General features: G+C 48.7%; 1 long non-coding RNA gene across 1 annotated transcript; it reads left to right on the top strand.

Moving 5' to 3' along the window:
- Window positions 1-5,083: 5,083 nt before the first annotated feature.
- LOC119951446 lies at window positions 5,084-17,192 on the top strand. Its single transcript, XR_005457627.1, has 2 exons — window positions 5,084-5,168; window positions 16,422-17,192. It is a non-coding gene; the product is annotated as an uncharacterized LOC119951446 (long non-coding RNA).

Here is a 17,192-nt window from a genome sequence, read left to right as displayed (position 1 = left end):
AGGCTGGGATTAATCAAGAACCGTCAGCATGGTTTTGTTAAGCGGATGTCATGTCTGACCAACTTGATTCAATTTTTCGAATAGATGACCAGGTGTGTAGATGAGAGCAAATTTGGACTTCAGCAAGTATTTTGATGAAAGGCATAGAGTTTAAAATCGGGCAGGTTATGCTGCATCTGTATAAAATGTTGGTTAGGCCATAAGCTAGAGTCTGTGTATCATTCTGGAGTCCACAATAAAAGGGAGGTGTGATTCCACTGAATAGGGTGCAGAGGAGATTCCCCAGGATGTTGCCTTGGCTGGAGAAGAAAGATAGCTATGAAGATAGATTGTGGTTATTTTTTGAGATATATAAAATCATGAGGGGATGAGGTAGAGCAGACAGAAATAGCCCTTTCCCCGTGATGCAGGGATCAATGATCAGGGGGCATAGATTTCAGGTAAGGGGCAGAAGGTTTAGAGGAAATGTGAGAAAATAATTTTTAGCCCAGAGAGGAATGGGAGTCTGGAACTCACTGCCTGAAAGAGTGGTGGAGACAGAGACCCTTGTAACATTTGAGAAGTATTTGGATGTGCACTTGTGATGCCAAGGCATTCAAGGCTTTGGGCCAACTGCTGGAAAATGGGATTAGAATACTTAGGTGATTATTTTTGACTGGCGCATACGCAATGGGCCGAAGGGCCTTTTCTATGCTGTAGGACTCGATGACATGTCGACAGAGTGACAAGAGGGCTTTTTCTATGCTGTAAAACTCTATGACGTGTCGACAAAGAGTGACAAGAGGGCCAAGGAGAGACAGACGCCCTGAAATCAAAACAGAGATGTGTCGACCTTTCCTGGACTGCTACCCCTGGAGTTGCAGGAAAATATACTGTCGGGGATGAGACAAGGGAGGGGAAGGCCTCCGAGGTCTACAGAGTGTGTTGGATTGGGAGGGGGCCCTGGCGGGGGGCTAAAGCTTATGTGGGAGGGGAGGTGGAGGCCGGGACATGGGCAGAGGATGTGGAGGTTAATGCATCCTCATCATGTGTGAGGTTAAGCCTCATTCAGTTTAAAGTAGTCCATCGGGCACTTATGATAGTATCAAGGATGAGTAGGTTCTTTGCAGGGGTAGAAGATAGGTGTGGGCGGTGCGTGGAGAGGCCTGTGAATCATGTCCACATGTTTTGGGCATGTCCAAAGCTGAACGGGTTCCTGGACGTAATGTTTGAGGTGCTGGGGGTGGAGGTGGTGGCAATATTTGGGGTGTCGGATGACCCGGGAGTCGGCGGGGGCAAGAATAGCCAATGTTTTGGCCATTGCCTCACTGATTGCATGGAGACCAATCTTGCTCAGATGAGAAGATAAAATGCTGGAAAATCTCAGCCGGTCTGGCAGCATTTGTAGGGAGAGAAAAAAGCCAATGTTTCGAGTCCAGATGACCCTTTGCCAAAGTTTTATCTCTTGAGCTTTGACAAAGAGTCATTGGACTCAAAACGTTAGCTCTTTTCTCTCCCTACAGATGCTGCCAGACCTGCTGAGATTTTCCAGCAATTTTCTCTTTTGTATCAGATTACAACATGTGCAGTAATTTGCTTTTATCTTGCTCAGAGGGACTCTGAGCCGCCGAAAGCGGGCGAGCGACTTGGCAGAATTCCTGAGGCTGGGGAAGGTCAAGTTTGTCTTGAGGGGGTCGGTCAATGGGTTCCCTCGGAGGTGGAAGCCATTTATTGATTTTTTTTTTAAGGAAGTTTGAGGGGTCAGCAAAGCTGATGGGGGGGGGGGGTTGTAATGGGGGGGGGGGTAAGGGGATTAAATGGGGATGGGAGAGGGGAGCATAGTTAGGGGAGCAGGGGTTTGGCTGTTTATAATATTGGTTAGTTGTTTTTCTGCTTCTCTTTCTTTATATGAAAATGCCTTGAATTTAATGTACTTATTTAAAGTTCTGCAGAGCCTGGGTGTTTCTAGCAGCCTGGAGGTTAGATTGGCAAAGGAATGTGTGATTCAGTCTGGGCTAATGCATAGTGGTTTGCTTGGGGAAGTCCCTGGAGAGTATATGTGCTTTTTAAGTCCCTGAAAAGTTGATTTGTTTTTAGTCTGGGGAGATGAGGTCATTGCTGGGTGGAGCCAAGGAAGGCAGAGCGATATTTTCAGAAGCTGTGGGGAGAGGCAGTTTTGGAGAAAGCTGTTGTCATAATATACATCCATGTATATAATGGAGTGCAGACAGGCAGTGATTGACACACAGGACACATCAGCCAATCACCAGACAGGGCACGACCACTATAAAGCCAGAGGGCACCAGATTACCCGGGCTCTCGGGATCCAGCCTCTGAGACAGTCCGATCTCGTAAGCATAGCCAGTGCAAACACCATGTGGTAGTCAGTAAGTCTGGTCAGGCTAGCCTCAGGTCCCCAGTCAAGTCAGCATAGTGTCAACCCACAGTTGAACATGTAAAATAGTAAGATGTTAAATAAAATCGTGTTGCATCTCATCAAGTGTTGGAAGTCTGTCTCTCACTACACTGCATCAAGCGCAGTCCACATAGACCCAGCCTGCCCAACACATCAACTGTTAGAGAGACAGAGTTTGGAGGAGCATTGAGAGAAAAGCTGAGTTCAAATCTGCCTGACTCGAAGTCCACAATTCTTTCCAATAGGATAGTTAAAAGCTGTAGTTTTTGGGTGTGAAGTTAAAATTTTAATATTGTATTTAGAATATTTTGTTCTAGAAATACCAAAGCCCTATCTTTTCCTGCAATCACTCCTGGGGCGAATCATTCTTTCTGCACAGTCCTGGGGGCAGCATGGTAGCACAGTGGTTAGCACTGCTGCTTCACAGCACCAGGGTCCCAGGTTCGATTCCCGCCTTGGGTCACTGTTCTCCACGTGTCTGCATGGGTTTCCTCCGGGTGCTCCTGTTTCCTCCTACAAGTCATGAAAGATGTGCAGTTAGGTAATTTGGACATTCGGAATTCTCCCTCTGTGTACGCAAACAGGTGCCAGAGTGTGGTGACAAAGAGATTTTCACAGTAACTTTATTGCAGTGTTAATGTAAGCCTACTTGTGACAATAATAATTATTATTATAAGTGAATGCTTACGGTGCTATCTTGTTCCTTCAACCTGAACCTAACCTGCTGAAACTAATCTAATATCCTTCCATCTCATTATGTTTCCCCCCCACCATGGTCCCCCTCTGTCCCCTTAAAATTCTCCCCCTGCACCCGCCCCTGCCAGATGTTCCCTCCCCGCAGGGAGATGCACCACGGCCCCCTTGCTTTCATACGTTCTGGCGCTAGCTTTCCTCGCTGTGTGGTGGCCCCCTCTGTCTTACCTCCTCCCTATGCCCGATCAATTGTCACCCCCTCTGTCTCCACTTCCCTGTTTCCTGCACTCCGTTACCGTTGCCCCTTCTTTCCTGTGAGCTGATTCTCTTGCTTAAAGCAGGGCAGTACTGTCCCTCACTTCCCCGTTTCCTGCTGTGAGCTGATTCTCTTGCTCAAAGCGGGGCAGCACTGTCCCGCACAACCAATGTCCATTATTTTTCTTTCTCCTTTCTCTCCCTTCATCTTCCTCATCGCTGCCTTATCTATCTTTTCTCGAGGCCATTCGACCGCACCAACCCGCCCGCCTCTGCTGGGGTGGTAAAATAATATTCTTTGTTTTGAAATGCCACCCAGAGCCTAACGGGTAAGAATATCCCATATTTTATTCCGTTTTTGTACAGGGCCGAATTCACTTGGTTGAACTCGGTCCTGCGCTTTGCCAGGTCTGCCCCATCTCTTAGTACACCCTTGTCCTTCCCAACTGCTCGCTTTTGTCTGCTGAGCACACGCAGGATCCTCTCCCGATCCTGGTACCCGTGTAATTTGACAATTTTCTCCCTTGGCTGCTCCGCGGCCTTGGATCAGATTGACTTGTGTGCCCTGTTGATCTCCGGCAGCTTGGGGAAGCTAAGTTGCCCAGCATCTGGGCCAAATAGTTGTCGGGTCCCTGCCCTCAATCCCCTCTGGCAGGCCCACTATTTGGATGTTTTGGTGCCGAGACCGGTTCTCCTGATCCTCGACGTTTCCCTTCAGGCTCCCTTCACCACCAACCTTTCGGCAATTACTTTTCTTTCGGCCTTCAGAGCAACAATGCTGTCGCTCTGGTTAGTCGATGCCTTTTCAAGCTCCTGAAACGTCATCCGCAGAGACATAGATATAGAACTACAGAAGGAGGCCATTTGGCCCATCGAGTCTGCACCAACCCACTTCCACCCAATCCCACAACCCAATAATCCCTCCTAACCTTTTTTGGACATGAAGGGCAATTTAGTGTGGCCAATCCACCTAACCTGCATGTCTTTGGACTGTGGGAGGAAACCGGAGCATCCGGAGGAAACCCACGCAGACACAGAGACCGTGCAGACTCCGCACAGACAGTGACCCAGCAGGGAATCTGCTGGGACCCTGGCGCTGTGAAGCCACAGTGTTAACCACGATGCTACCGTGCTGCCCAAAGAGCTTCAGCTTCTTCCCCATTCAGTTGATCGCTGTCTGCCTGGCGACAGCGTCTCCGTCACCTTATTTCCACTTTGATTGCCTCTCTCATCGCGGTCAATTCCTTAGTCAAGAATATCTTCAATCCATTTACAGGTTGGGGGGGGGGGGGGGGGGAAGAGGTGCGGGAAGCCTAGTTTGGGTCATTTGTCTCCATCTCTCAGAGTGGCCCAGGAACCCCTCGCCTTGTGGGTCCACTGACTCAATCGCTCACTGTTCCTGTCCGTTTCCACTGCTTCTAACCTCTCTGTGGCCTCTTGAACTCCCACTTGCTGCAATTAGCATCTTTCCTCTTCCTTTCCTGTTTACGTGAATGAGTCCGAATTTTCGGTCTAAATTCATCAAGAAAGCCCATTTATTGTGTTCTAGAGGAGAGTCACCTGATGTGCCACTGCTGAGCACACCCCCGCCACCGGAAGTCTGGAGTCCATGGTATTCTGATGACAAGACTGGTTTCTGTTTTGCAACACCGACTGTCAATAGAGCTCTGGTCTCCCAAGATTCATTGCGGGACCGACTACACCCCATTCCATTGTGGATGCTTACTGCGCATGTGCATTGCAGAGTCCGCCTGGAGCATGCGCGTTGTGGTCTTTCCCTTGAGAGCATGCGCAGTGCTGAGCTGTGACTGAAGCTGCTCAGCGGGTGAGTGATTGTCGAGTGGGAAAAACTAACTCGTTAGTGGGTGGGCGAGGAGGAATGGAGCCAGCGGAGTGGGCAGAGAGGCTTCATAAAGACATAGTGCAGGCTGCAAATCCCAAAGAGCAAAGTCCCGGTCTTGTGTTTGCAGAGAACGGGCGAGAAACGTCTGGATTTCTCACTTCGCCAGACCCGGTGAAAGGCCGCCATCTTTGTAGGGCGCATGCGCAGTCATCCTGCTCCAGGCAGCAGGAGGAGTGAATGTTGTGACATTCTATTCTGGATTGAGGGCGGCGGCGGGTAGGTTTTTGGGGGGGGAGGAGAGGATGTGGATCTACACAAATGTTCGTATCAATTTTTACCCAGACTAACACCAATAGATTTTGCAAATTTCTCTTACAATGGAATGGAAAGAAGAGAATTCACAGGCGGGAAACTGAAACACCTCCGACATTCCCTCTTCCATCCCTCCCCCTTACTTTCTCTCTCGCACACCATCATTCATAATCTCTAACTCACTTTCACTCACCCACACTCGCTCCCTTTTCACTTGCTCACATTCTCTCTCTTCACTTGCTTACTATCTTTTTTTAAATGAACTTTATTCCAAACATATGTTTATTTGGGTAACACGTGTTTTATGAATTCAGCAGTTCAGGTACTGGTAAGGGCAGCACAGTAGCATGGTGGTTAGCATAAATGCTTCACAGCTCCAGGGTCCCAGGTTCGGTTCCTGGCTGGGTCACTGTCTGTGTGGAGTCTGCACGTCCTCCCCGTGTGTGCGTGGGTTTCCTCCGGGTGCTCCGGTTTCCTCCCACAGTCCAAAGATGTGCGGGTTAGGTGGCTTGGCCAGGCTAAATTGCCCGTAGTGTCCTCAAAAGTAAGGTTAAGGGCGGGGGGGGTTGTTGGGTTACGGGTATAGCGTGGGTTTGAGTAGGGTGATCATTGTTCGGCACAACATCGAGGGCCGAAGGGCCTGTTCTGTGCTGTACTGTTCTATTTCTATTTCTATTTAAAACAAAAGGCAACATAGAAAATCCATAAACTCACAGCCCACAGTTTGTACAATTTTTCCCCTTTTTGTGCCCCCCCCCCCCCCCCCCCCCCCGGCAACAAACAGTTCCTCAAACATTGACATGAACAGCCCCCAAGGCATTTTGAAACCCTCCGCTGACCCCCTCAACTCAATCTTCTCCAACCAGAGAAATCTGTACAAGACCGCAGCCAGGACGCCGTTCCCCGGCGGCATATCCGACCTCCAATTTAGCAGGGTCCTTTGCCAGGCAATGAGAGGTGTAGCCCACAACATCTGCCCCGCCCCTCCAGCAGCTTCGGCACTACCGATACCCCCAAAATCGCCGCCATTGGGTATGGCATGACTGCCACCCTGACAATTTTAGATAGCATCCCGAACACCTCTTCCCAGTATCTCTCCAGTATCTCTCCAACATATGTGTGCGTGGTTTGCTGACCCCCCACACTTCTCACACTCAGCGGTCACCTCCTGAAGGAACCCACTCATCCTCGCCCAAGTCATATGTGCAAAGAACAAAGAAAAGTACAGCACAGGAACAGGCCCTTCGACTCTCCAAGACTGTGCCGACCATGCTGCCCGTCTGAACTAAAATCTGCACTTCCGGGGTCCGTATCCCTCTATTCCCATCCTATTCATGTATTTGTCAATGTGCCCCTTAAATGTCACTATCATCCCTGCTACCACCACCTCCTCCGGCAGCGAGTTCCAGGCACCCACTACCCACTCTTATCTTTCTCGCTCTGTAAAAAAACTTGCCTCGTACATCTCCTCTAAACCTTTCCCCTCGCACCTTAAACCTATTAATTGACCCCTCTACCCAGGGAAAAAGCCTCTGACTATCCACTCTGTCCATGCCCCTCATACTTTTTTTCGACCTTTATCAGGTCGCCCCTCAACCTCCTTTGTTCCAGTGAGAACAAACCAAATTTATTCAACCTCTCCTCATCACTAATGCCCTCCTTACCAGGCGACATCTCTGGTAAATCTCTTCTGCACCCTCTCTAAAGCCTCCACATCCTTCTGGTAGTGTGGCGACCAGAATTGAACACTATACTTCAAGTGTGGCCTAACTAAGGTTCATAAGACCTAGGAGCAGGAGTAAGCCATCTGGCCCCTCAAGCCTGATCCGCCATTCAATGGGATCATTGCTGAACTTTTGTGGACTCAGCTCCACTTTCCGGCCCGAACACCATAACCCTTAATCCTTTTATTCTTGAAAAAACAATCTATCTTTATCTTAAAAACATTTAATGAAAGAGCCTCAACTGCTTCACTGGGCAAGGAATTCCATAGATTCACAACCCTTTGGGTGAAGAAGTTCCTCCTAAACTCAGACCTAAATCTACTTCCCCTTATTTTGAGGCTATGCCCCCTAGTTCTGCATTAACCCGCCAGTGAAAACAACCTGCCCGCATCTATCCTATCTATTCTCTTCATAATTTTACATGTTTCTATAAGATCCCTTCTCATCCTTCTCAATTCCAATGAGTACAGTCCCAGTCTACTCAACCTCTCCTCGTAATCCAACCCTTTCAGCTCTGGGATTAACCTAGTGAATCTCCTCTGCACACCCTCCAGCGCCAGTACGTCCTTTCTCAGGTAAGGAGACCAAAACTGAACACAATACACCAGGTGTGGCCTCACTAACACCTTATACAATTGCAACATAACCTCCCTAGTCTTAAACTCCATCCCTCTAGCAATGAAGGACAAAATTCCATTCGTCTTCTTAATCACCTGTTGCACTTGTAAACCAACTTTTTGCGACTCATGCACGAGCACACCCAGGTCTCTGCACAGCAGCATGTTTTAATATTTCATCATTTAAATAATAATCCCTTTTGCTGTTATTCCTACCAAAATGGATAACCTCACATTTGTCAGCATTGTATTCCATCTGCCAGACCCTAGACCATTCACTTAACCTATCCAAATCCCTCTTCAGACTTCCGGTATCCTCTGCACTTTTTGCTTTACCACTATACAGCTGTACCCCAGGTGCTACTTTAAAGTAGATCAAACTCATCCTCATGCAGGATGATGTTGAGTTCACCCGCCGCATCGCCTCACAACACAGTCCACAGTCTACTTTTCCCCCCTCCCCCACTCATCACCTGCCCCCCACTCCTCCAACCAGTAGTTATCCCCGATCCTACCTTCCCAACTCATCAGGGAGTAGCAGCTGCTCCAATAAGGTGTACTCCGCCAACCTGGGAAACGACCTCCACTCTTTTCACGCAATGTCTCTCGCCGGCAAATATCTAAATTCACTCCCTCTCGGCAACTCTAATCTCTCCCGCAACATCCAGATCTGTAAACTTCCCTTCCACGCTGAAAGTCCCTCACCCTCTCCGGCCCCACCTCCCACCACTTCCCATTCATCCCATCCATTTCCCCCGGCTTAAACCTGTGATTCCCACACAATGGCGTCAACACTGACATCACCTCAAACTGAAAATGGCTCCACAGCTGATTCCATACATTGACCTTCGATTGTAGCATTGGGGTCCCCATATACTTCCCTGGAGCTAATGGCAGCGGAGCCATCACCATGGCCCTCGGACTTGATCCCCTGCATCTTAAACTTAAAAGTAAATAATTTCAAAAATCCAATTTTTTTTTTCCAATTGAGGGGCAATTTAGCAAAGGGCAATCCACCTACCCTGCACATTTTTGGGTTGTGGGGACGAGACCCGCGCAGACATGGGGAGAATGTGCAAACTCTACTTGGTACTTTTCTTTGTTCTTTTAGAAGTTTTTAGTTTAGACTGGCAGCATGGTCGGCATAGGCTTGGAGGGCTGAAGGGCCTGTTCCTGCGCTGTACTTTTCTTTGTCCTTCTTTGTTCTACACTGGCAGTGACTCAGGGCCAGGATTGAACATGGGACCTCGGTGCCGTGAGGCAACAGTGATAACCACTGTGCCACCGTGTCACCCTCTCCTCCTCCATCCTGACCCACTCCGCGCACCCCCCAATCTCTCCAAACCACTCCCCCTTCGCTGCCCAATAGTAGTCCAGCAGGTTCTGTAACACCAACTCTGCTTCTGTAACAGAGCCCTCTGCACCTTCCCTGCCCATATGAACTCCGAAATCAGTCTCCAAGTTCTGAAAAAAGACCTGAGGGAGAAAGATTGGGAGGATCTGGAAAGCAAACAGGAACCTTGGCAGCATGGGCTGGTTTAGCTCAGTGGGCTAGACAGCTGGTTTGTGATGCAGAACAAGGCCAGCAGCGCGGATTCAATTCCTGTACCAGCTGAGAATTCTGAATTCTCCCTCCGTGTAACCGAACAGGCGCCGGAATGTGGCGACTAGGGGCTTTTCACAGTAACTTCAGTGCAGTGTTAATGTAAGCCGACTTGTGACAACAAAAAGATTATCATCATTACATCCATCTTTACCTCCTGCACCCTCCCTGCCAGTGTCAGGTGTAATGTATCCCATCTCGTAAAATCTCCTCTCATGTCCTCCACCAACGTTGTCAAATTCCACATGTGCATCTTAGCCCATTCCCTCGTCACCTGAATCCCCAAATATCTAACCTATTCCAAAGCTAACTTGAATGGCAACACCGTCAAGTTGGCCCCTGCTCTGCTGCGTTCACCAGAAACATCTCACTCTTCCTGTCATTTAATATGAACCCGGAGAAGGCTCCAAACCTCTCCAATACTCTTATGATCCTACCCATACACTCCAGCGCGTCTGACACAAACAACAGTCATCTGCATACAATGACACCCGGTGCTCCCTGCTCCCCCTCACAATCCTCTGCCACTCCAAGACCCCCTGAGGGCCATCGCCAAGGGCTGTATCAGCAGTGCGAACAACAGTGGTGACAGCAAACACCTCTGTCTCGTTCCCCTATGCAGTCCAAAACTGTGAACTCATCTCATTCGTCCGTAGACTTACCACCGAGGCTACATACAACAGACACACCCATGCCAAAAAATTTCAGACCAAATCCAAACCTACTGAAAATTTCAAATAAATACCTCTACTCCGCCCGATCGAAAGCCTTCTCTGCATCCATTGAAACAATAGCTTCTGGCTCCTGGACCCCTGATGGAGTCAACCACATTTAACAGCCTCCAGATGTTGCTAGAGAGCCATACACCCGTATAAAAACCCGTTTCATCCTCAGCGACCACTTCTGGCACTCATCCTTCCATCCTCCCTGCCAACAGCTTACTCAGCACTTTCACGTCAGTATTCAACAACGAAATGGGCCTACATGACTCGCACTTAACGGATCCTTTCCTTTCTTTGGGATTACTGTAATCGACGTCTGTATCAACACCTCTGGCAGCTCTTTCTCCCCCGTTCTCCAACGCCTCACTAAACATCCCTAACAAATGTGGTGCCAACTCAGCCACAAATGCCTGATAAAACACCGGGAAGCCGTCCGGTCCTGGTGCCTTCCCCGATTCCTTACCCCTAATACTGTCTGTCACCTCCCTCAGCGCCAGCGGCTCCTCTAACTCCGACCTCCTCTCTTCCTCCAAACTTATAAACTCCAATCCATCCAAAAACCATCCTTTATCCCCTTCCTCTCTGCCCAGCTTGGTTTTGTACAGCTTCTCATAATGCCCCCTGAACACCCTGTTTATGCTCCACGGCTCTGACACTACCTCCCCCTTCTCTATCCACACCCTTAGAATTTTCCTAAGCGAGGGCAGCACTGTTGCACAGTGGTTAGCACTAGTGCCTCGGTCCTGGATCACTGTCCGTGTGGAGTTTGCACATTGTCCCGTGTCTGCGTGTGTTTCGCCCCCACAACCCAAAGATGTGCAGGGTAGGTGAATGGGCTACGCTAAATTGTATTTTAATTGGAAAAAATGAATTGGGTACTCTAAATTTTCTGAAGTGCAGCCTGCCTCTGCAGCTGGTCGGCCAGCATATGGCCCACCTTCTCTCCATATTTATATTGCACCTAACTGCCCCAACGGCCTTTCTGTAATCGACCTATCAAACTGCCCCTGCAACCTCTTCCCCTCCGCCAACAACTCCTTAGTAGGAGCCCCTCCGAGTATCTCCTATCCACTTCATATATCCCGTCCACAGCCGTGCATGCTTCTTCCCCCTCCTATCCCTGTGCGTCTTGAATGAGATAATCTCCCCTTGGACCATCACCTTCAACGGTTAGATGGCCTTTAGTTTTTTTCCATGTCGGGGCAACATCGAGGGCCGAAGGGCCTGTACTGCGCTGTATCGTTCTATGTTCTAACGCCTCCCAGAACGTGGCTGCCAACACCTCCCAATTCTGATTAACCTCGACCTGATAATATTAATAATCTTTATTGTCACAAGTAGGCTCACATTAACACTGCAATGAAGTTACCGTGAAAAGCCCCTGGTCGCCACATTCCGGTGCCTATTTGGGATCACAGAGGGAGAATTTGTCCAAATTACCTAACAGCACGTCTTTTGGGACTTGTGGGAGGAAACCGGAGCCCCCGGAGGAAACCCAGGCAGACAAGGGGAGAACGTGCAGACTCCGCACAGACAGTGACCCAAGCTGGGAATCGAACCTGGGATCCTGGCGCTGTGAAGCCATATTGTTAACCTCTATGCTACCATGCTGCCCACTTAATTCCCCAATCGCATACCTCACCTTTTCGCAAAACCCCGTATCTGCTGAAAGACTCAAATCTAGACTCCATCTTAGCATCTGCACCTACTCCAACCTCAGCCTCACCTCCAGCCAATGCAGCGCATGATCTGAAATTACAATTCCCGCAGACTCTGCCCCACCACCCCCATCAACACTGCTTGACTCACCACAAAAAATAAATTCTAGAGTACACCGTACACACGTATGAGAAGGAGTACTTCCCCCACCCCTCTTTCCTGTATCTCCATGGGTCAACCGTTTCCATACGTCCCATAAACCCTCACTCCTTTGTCATCCTCAACCTTCCCATTGACTTGGGGATTGACCTGTCCACCTTCGGTTCCATCATGCAACTCAAATTTCCACCCATAATCAGCTGGTGCGTGTCTACATAGAACAGTCAGTGCAGAAGGAGGCCATTCCGTCCATCGAGTCTGCACTAGCCCATTTAAGCCCTCACTCCCATCCTATCCCCGTAACCCAATAGCCCCTCCTAATCTTTTTGGTCACTAAGGGCAATTTATCATGGCCAATCCACCTAACCTGCACATCTTTGGACTGGGAGGAAACCGGAGCACCCCGGAGGAAACCCACGCAGACACGGGGAGAACGTGCAAACTCCGCACAGACAGTGACCCAGTGGGGAATCAAACCTGGGACCCGGGCGCTGTGAAGCCACAGTGCTATCCACTTTGCTTCCGTGCTACATCTGTGATTGCTCCGAATAAACCCTTTACAACCCCTACACTATTCCAATTTGATGCAAATATGTTGATGAGCACCATCACCGTCCTCCTCTCCGGCACCCATCTCACTATCCCATAGAATCCTAGAATTTACAGTGCAGAAGGAAGCCATTCAGCCCATCATGTCGGCACTGGCCCTTGGAAAGAGCACCCCACCCAAGACAATGCCTCCACTCTATCCTCATAACCCAGTAACCCCAGCTAGCTTTTTGTGGATACGAAGGTCAATTTTATTATGGCCAATCCACTTAACCTGCACATCTCATATCTCCCCACCCTGGGTCCCGCAGTTCCTTGGCCCCATAAATCCTGTGTCCTTTTGTTCAACAAAATAGCCAACCCATTAGGTGCGCAAAACCCAGGGCCTCTTAATCGGCCCGTTTAACCCTCGAACATTCCAGATCACACTCTTACCTGTGACGTACACTTCCATTCCCCTCTACCATATGCCGTCATCCCACCGATTCTACCTCCTTTAATACCGCCCTGAACCAGGGCCCATCTAAGATGCCGCCCCCCCCTTCGCCCACGACACGGTCAGTCTCCAACTCTGCCACGTCTCAAACTTCCCCAATCCCCCTCCCCAACTCAACCACTTCTCATGACCTCCTCCCTCTCCCTTCACCAGCATTACCTGCTCATGTGGCAATTCCCGCTCAAAGGCCCTCCCTACACCCACCCCCCACACTGGTCCCTCCTTGGCCTGTGCAGACCACCCCTTACCCATCTCTCTATTCCTCAGCTGACAACACCCCCCCCCTCCCCCCACCCCGCCCAAATGGGCCCTACCATACACACCTCATACCTGTTTTTTTTTAAATAACTCCATCACAAATCACCTGCCAAAAAGAAAAATATCACAAATGGTGGGATGGAGATTAATCACCCCTTTACAAACTTGCAACTCTCGGAAGAATCCCCACACTCCGAATACACAAAACAGCCATAACATCCAACCTTTGCAGATTTAGCTCCTGTCTCACACCAACTCTCCGTTCTCCCTCAGTTTATGATCCCTTATAAAGTCATTGGCCTCTTTTTTTTGGCATTTAGAAATAGTACACACAGCCTTCAAATGTGACCCAAAGTTTTGTGGATACAACACCGCAAACCGAATCTTCCTTTGATCCAGCACCGCCTTGGACCTATTGACTCGCCAGCTCCACGCCAATGTCCTGGTATATTCTGACATTCGCCTTTCACATTCGCAGTCTCTCTTTCCCTTGCCCACCTCCAGGATCTTGTGCAACCACACAAAAACCTTAAGGCCTCTGCCTTAAGGACATGCAGTCCTGTTCCACCTCTGGGGCCCTGTCCAGCACCCTCTCCTCCACCAACCTAGCCAGCATTCTTGAAGCATACTTCGTGGTGCTCATTCTTTCCATACCATCTGGCAGGCCCACAATTCGCAAGTTCTGCCGCCTGTTCTCCTGCTCCTCCACCTTCAGTCGCAGCGACTTTCATGGATCCCCCCATAATCGGTCCCAGGTTCGATTCCGGCTTGGGTCACTGTCTGTGCGGAGTCTGCACATCCCGTGTGTGCGTGGGTTTCCTCCGGGTGCTCTGGTTTCCTCCCACAGTCCAAAGATGTGCAGGTTAGGTGGATTGGCCATTCTAAATTGCCCTTAGTCCAAAATTGCCCTTAGTGTTGGGTAGGGTTACTGGGTTATGGGGATAGGGTGGAGGTGTTGACCTCGGGTAGGGTGATCTTTCCAAGAGCCGGTGCAGACTCGATGGGCCGAGTGGCCTCCTTCTGCACTGTAAATTCTATGATAATCTATTAACTGTTTTTTGCCAGGTCTGGTAGCCAGTACACATGCCAATCTTGGGGAGAATCTCTCCCTCCACACGTTCCACATCACTTTCAAAGAACAGGACAGGAACAGTCCCTTCGGCCCTCCAAGCCTGCGCCGATCAAGTGTCCTATCTGGATCAACCGCCTGTGTCCTTTTATACCCCGTCTGTTCATGTGTCTATCTAGATAAGTCTTAATGGTCGCCAACGTATCTGCCTCAACCACCTCACTTGGCAGTGCATTCCAGGCCAACTGTGTTAAAAAAAAAACTTTCCCCGTGCATCTTCACTGAACCTATTCCACTCCACTTCCCCCACCTTGAACTTGTGCCCCCTTGTACTTGTAATTTCCGCCCTGGGAAAAAGCCTCCAACTGCTCACCCCATCTATACCCCTCATAACTTTATAAACTTCTATCAGGTCGCCCATCAGCCTCTGTCTTTCTCGGGATCTAGTTTAAACAATCCAAGTCTTTTCAATCTCGCCTCACAGCTAATACCCTCCATACGAGGAAACATCCTAGTAAACCTTTTCTATACTGTCTCCAAAGCCTCCACGTCCTTCTGGTAATGTGGTGACCAGAATTGGACGCAGTATTCCAAATGTGGCCCAACCAATATTCTATATTATTGTAACATAATTTGTAAACTTTTATACTCAGTACCCTGTCCAATTAAGGCAAGCGTGCCATATGCTTTCTTTACCATTTTCACCTGCGCTGCCACTTTTAAGGATCTGTGGACTTGCACGGCCAGATCTTTGTGTCTATGGTCCTGATGGTTCTGCCATTTATTTTACAGCTTCCACCTGAATTGGATCCACCAAAATTCATCACCTCTCACTTGTCCGGGTTAAATTCCATCTGTCATTTCTATGTCCAATTTTGCAGCCTATCTATATCCTGTTGTATTCTCTGACAATCTTCATCACTATCCGCAACTCCTGTAATCTTCGTATCATCTGCAAACTTGCTAATCAGACCCGCTACGTTTTCTTCCAAGTCATTTATATATATTACAAACAGCAGAGGTCCCAGTACTGATCCCTGCGGAACATCACTAGTTACACCACTCTACTTGGAAAATTACCCTTCCACTGCTACCTTCTATGGCCAAGCCAGTTCTGAATCCATCTAGCTAGTTCACCCCTTACCGCATGTGATTTAATCTTTTCCAGCCTGCCATGAGGGACCCTGTCAAATGCACTACTAGAGTCCACGTAGCCAACATCCACAGCCCTTCCCTCATCAATCATTTTGTCACCTCCTCAAAAAACTCAATTAAATCAGTGAGACATGACCTCCCTCATACAAAACCATGTTGTCTGTTGCTAATAAGACCATTAACTTCCAAATGTACACGGATCCTATCTCTGAGAATCTTTTGCAACAATTTCACTATCACTGACATTAAGCTCACTGGCCTATAATTACCTGGTTATCCTTGCTACTCTTCTTAAATAACGGAAGAACATTGGCTAACCTCCAATCCTCTGGGATCTCACCTGTGGCCAACGATGAAACAAGATTTCTGTTAGAGGCCCAGCAATTCCATTTCTTATCTCCCTCCGTAATCTGAGGTAGATGCCATTTGGCCCTGGAAATTTGTCTACCTTAATGTTTTTTAACACACCTAACACGTCTTCCTGCTGGAGTTACCCTGTTGACGGGTGTAAAAGCTCAACCCAAGCTGTCGAGCCGGAGCTGCCCTGTGTACGACCACTCACTGCTTGGCAGTCACTGGAAGTGACGTTTACTATTTTTTAACCCGCGCTCTCTCCGTCTCTTTTTTTCATTCACCCACGCCATCTCCTTTTCACTAGCTCACAGTCTCATGTACTCTCCTCCCATAAAGGCCAGAGTCTTGAATAGGTCCAGACCAGGTGACAGGTTCCCTTCCCTGAAGGACATTAGTGAACCGATTTTTATAACCACTCAGCAGCTTTCATGGTCACTTTTTTCTAGTGCCGGCCCCACAATTTACCATTTTCATACAGCTCATGTTTCACAACCTGCCTTTGTGTTTTTATGGGTGTTCTCTCAACGTTTATTTATCTGATTTAAATTAATTTCATAGGGTATTAGAGGAGGGGATTGGCAGTCAGAAAACTCAAACCAAACATCCGATCAAGAGCAGACAGACACTTTGGATTTATCAGGACATGGATATCATCGGATTTTGAACATGGAAGGGAAAAGCTCCGTCAGTAGTGGGGAGAAACAGTACATGTGTTTTGTGTGTGAACGAGGCTTCTGCTTGTCGAGACACACATGCACTCACAATGGGGATAAACCGTGGAAATGTGTGGACTGTGGGAAAGGATTCAGTTACCCATCCCAGCTGGAAACTCATCGACGCACTCACACTGGGGAGAGGCCGTTCACCTGCTCCACATGTGGAAAGGGATTCAGTCGGTCAGCAAACCTGCTGACACACCAGCAGGTTCACACTGAGAAGAGACCGTTTAAATGCCCAGACTGCGGGAACTGCTATAAACGTTCTGGGCATCTAATGTCCCATCAACGTGTTCACACTGACGAGAGACCGTTCAGGTGCTATCAGTGTGGGACAGGGTTCAGGTGGCCATCTCAACTCACTGTACACCAGCGACTTCACACTGGGGAGAGACCGTTCACCTGCTCCTATTGTGGGAAGAGATTCAATCAGTCAGGCCACCTGCTGAGACACCAGCGAGTTCACAAGTAACAACAGTGAATGGATTTTGCTGCACATCCAGGACTGAACTATGTTCATTATGCTCTATTTCTGCCAATGTTAATAAACTCCAGCCCAGTTATGGGTGTCAACATTCTCGATAAAAATCAAATAAATCCATTTATTGTTGAA

This window comes from Scyliorhinus canicula, chromosome 17, assembly GCF_902713615.1.
Source record: "Scyliorhinus canicula chromosome 17, sScyCan1.1, whole genome shotgun sequence".
Taxonomy (NCBI): Eukaryota; Metazoa; Chordata; class Chondrichthyes; order Carcharhiniformes; family Scyliorhinidae; genus Scyliorhinus; species Scyliorhinus canicula.
This window is presented reverse-complemented; position numbering and strand designations above follow the sequence as displayed.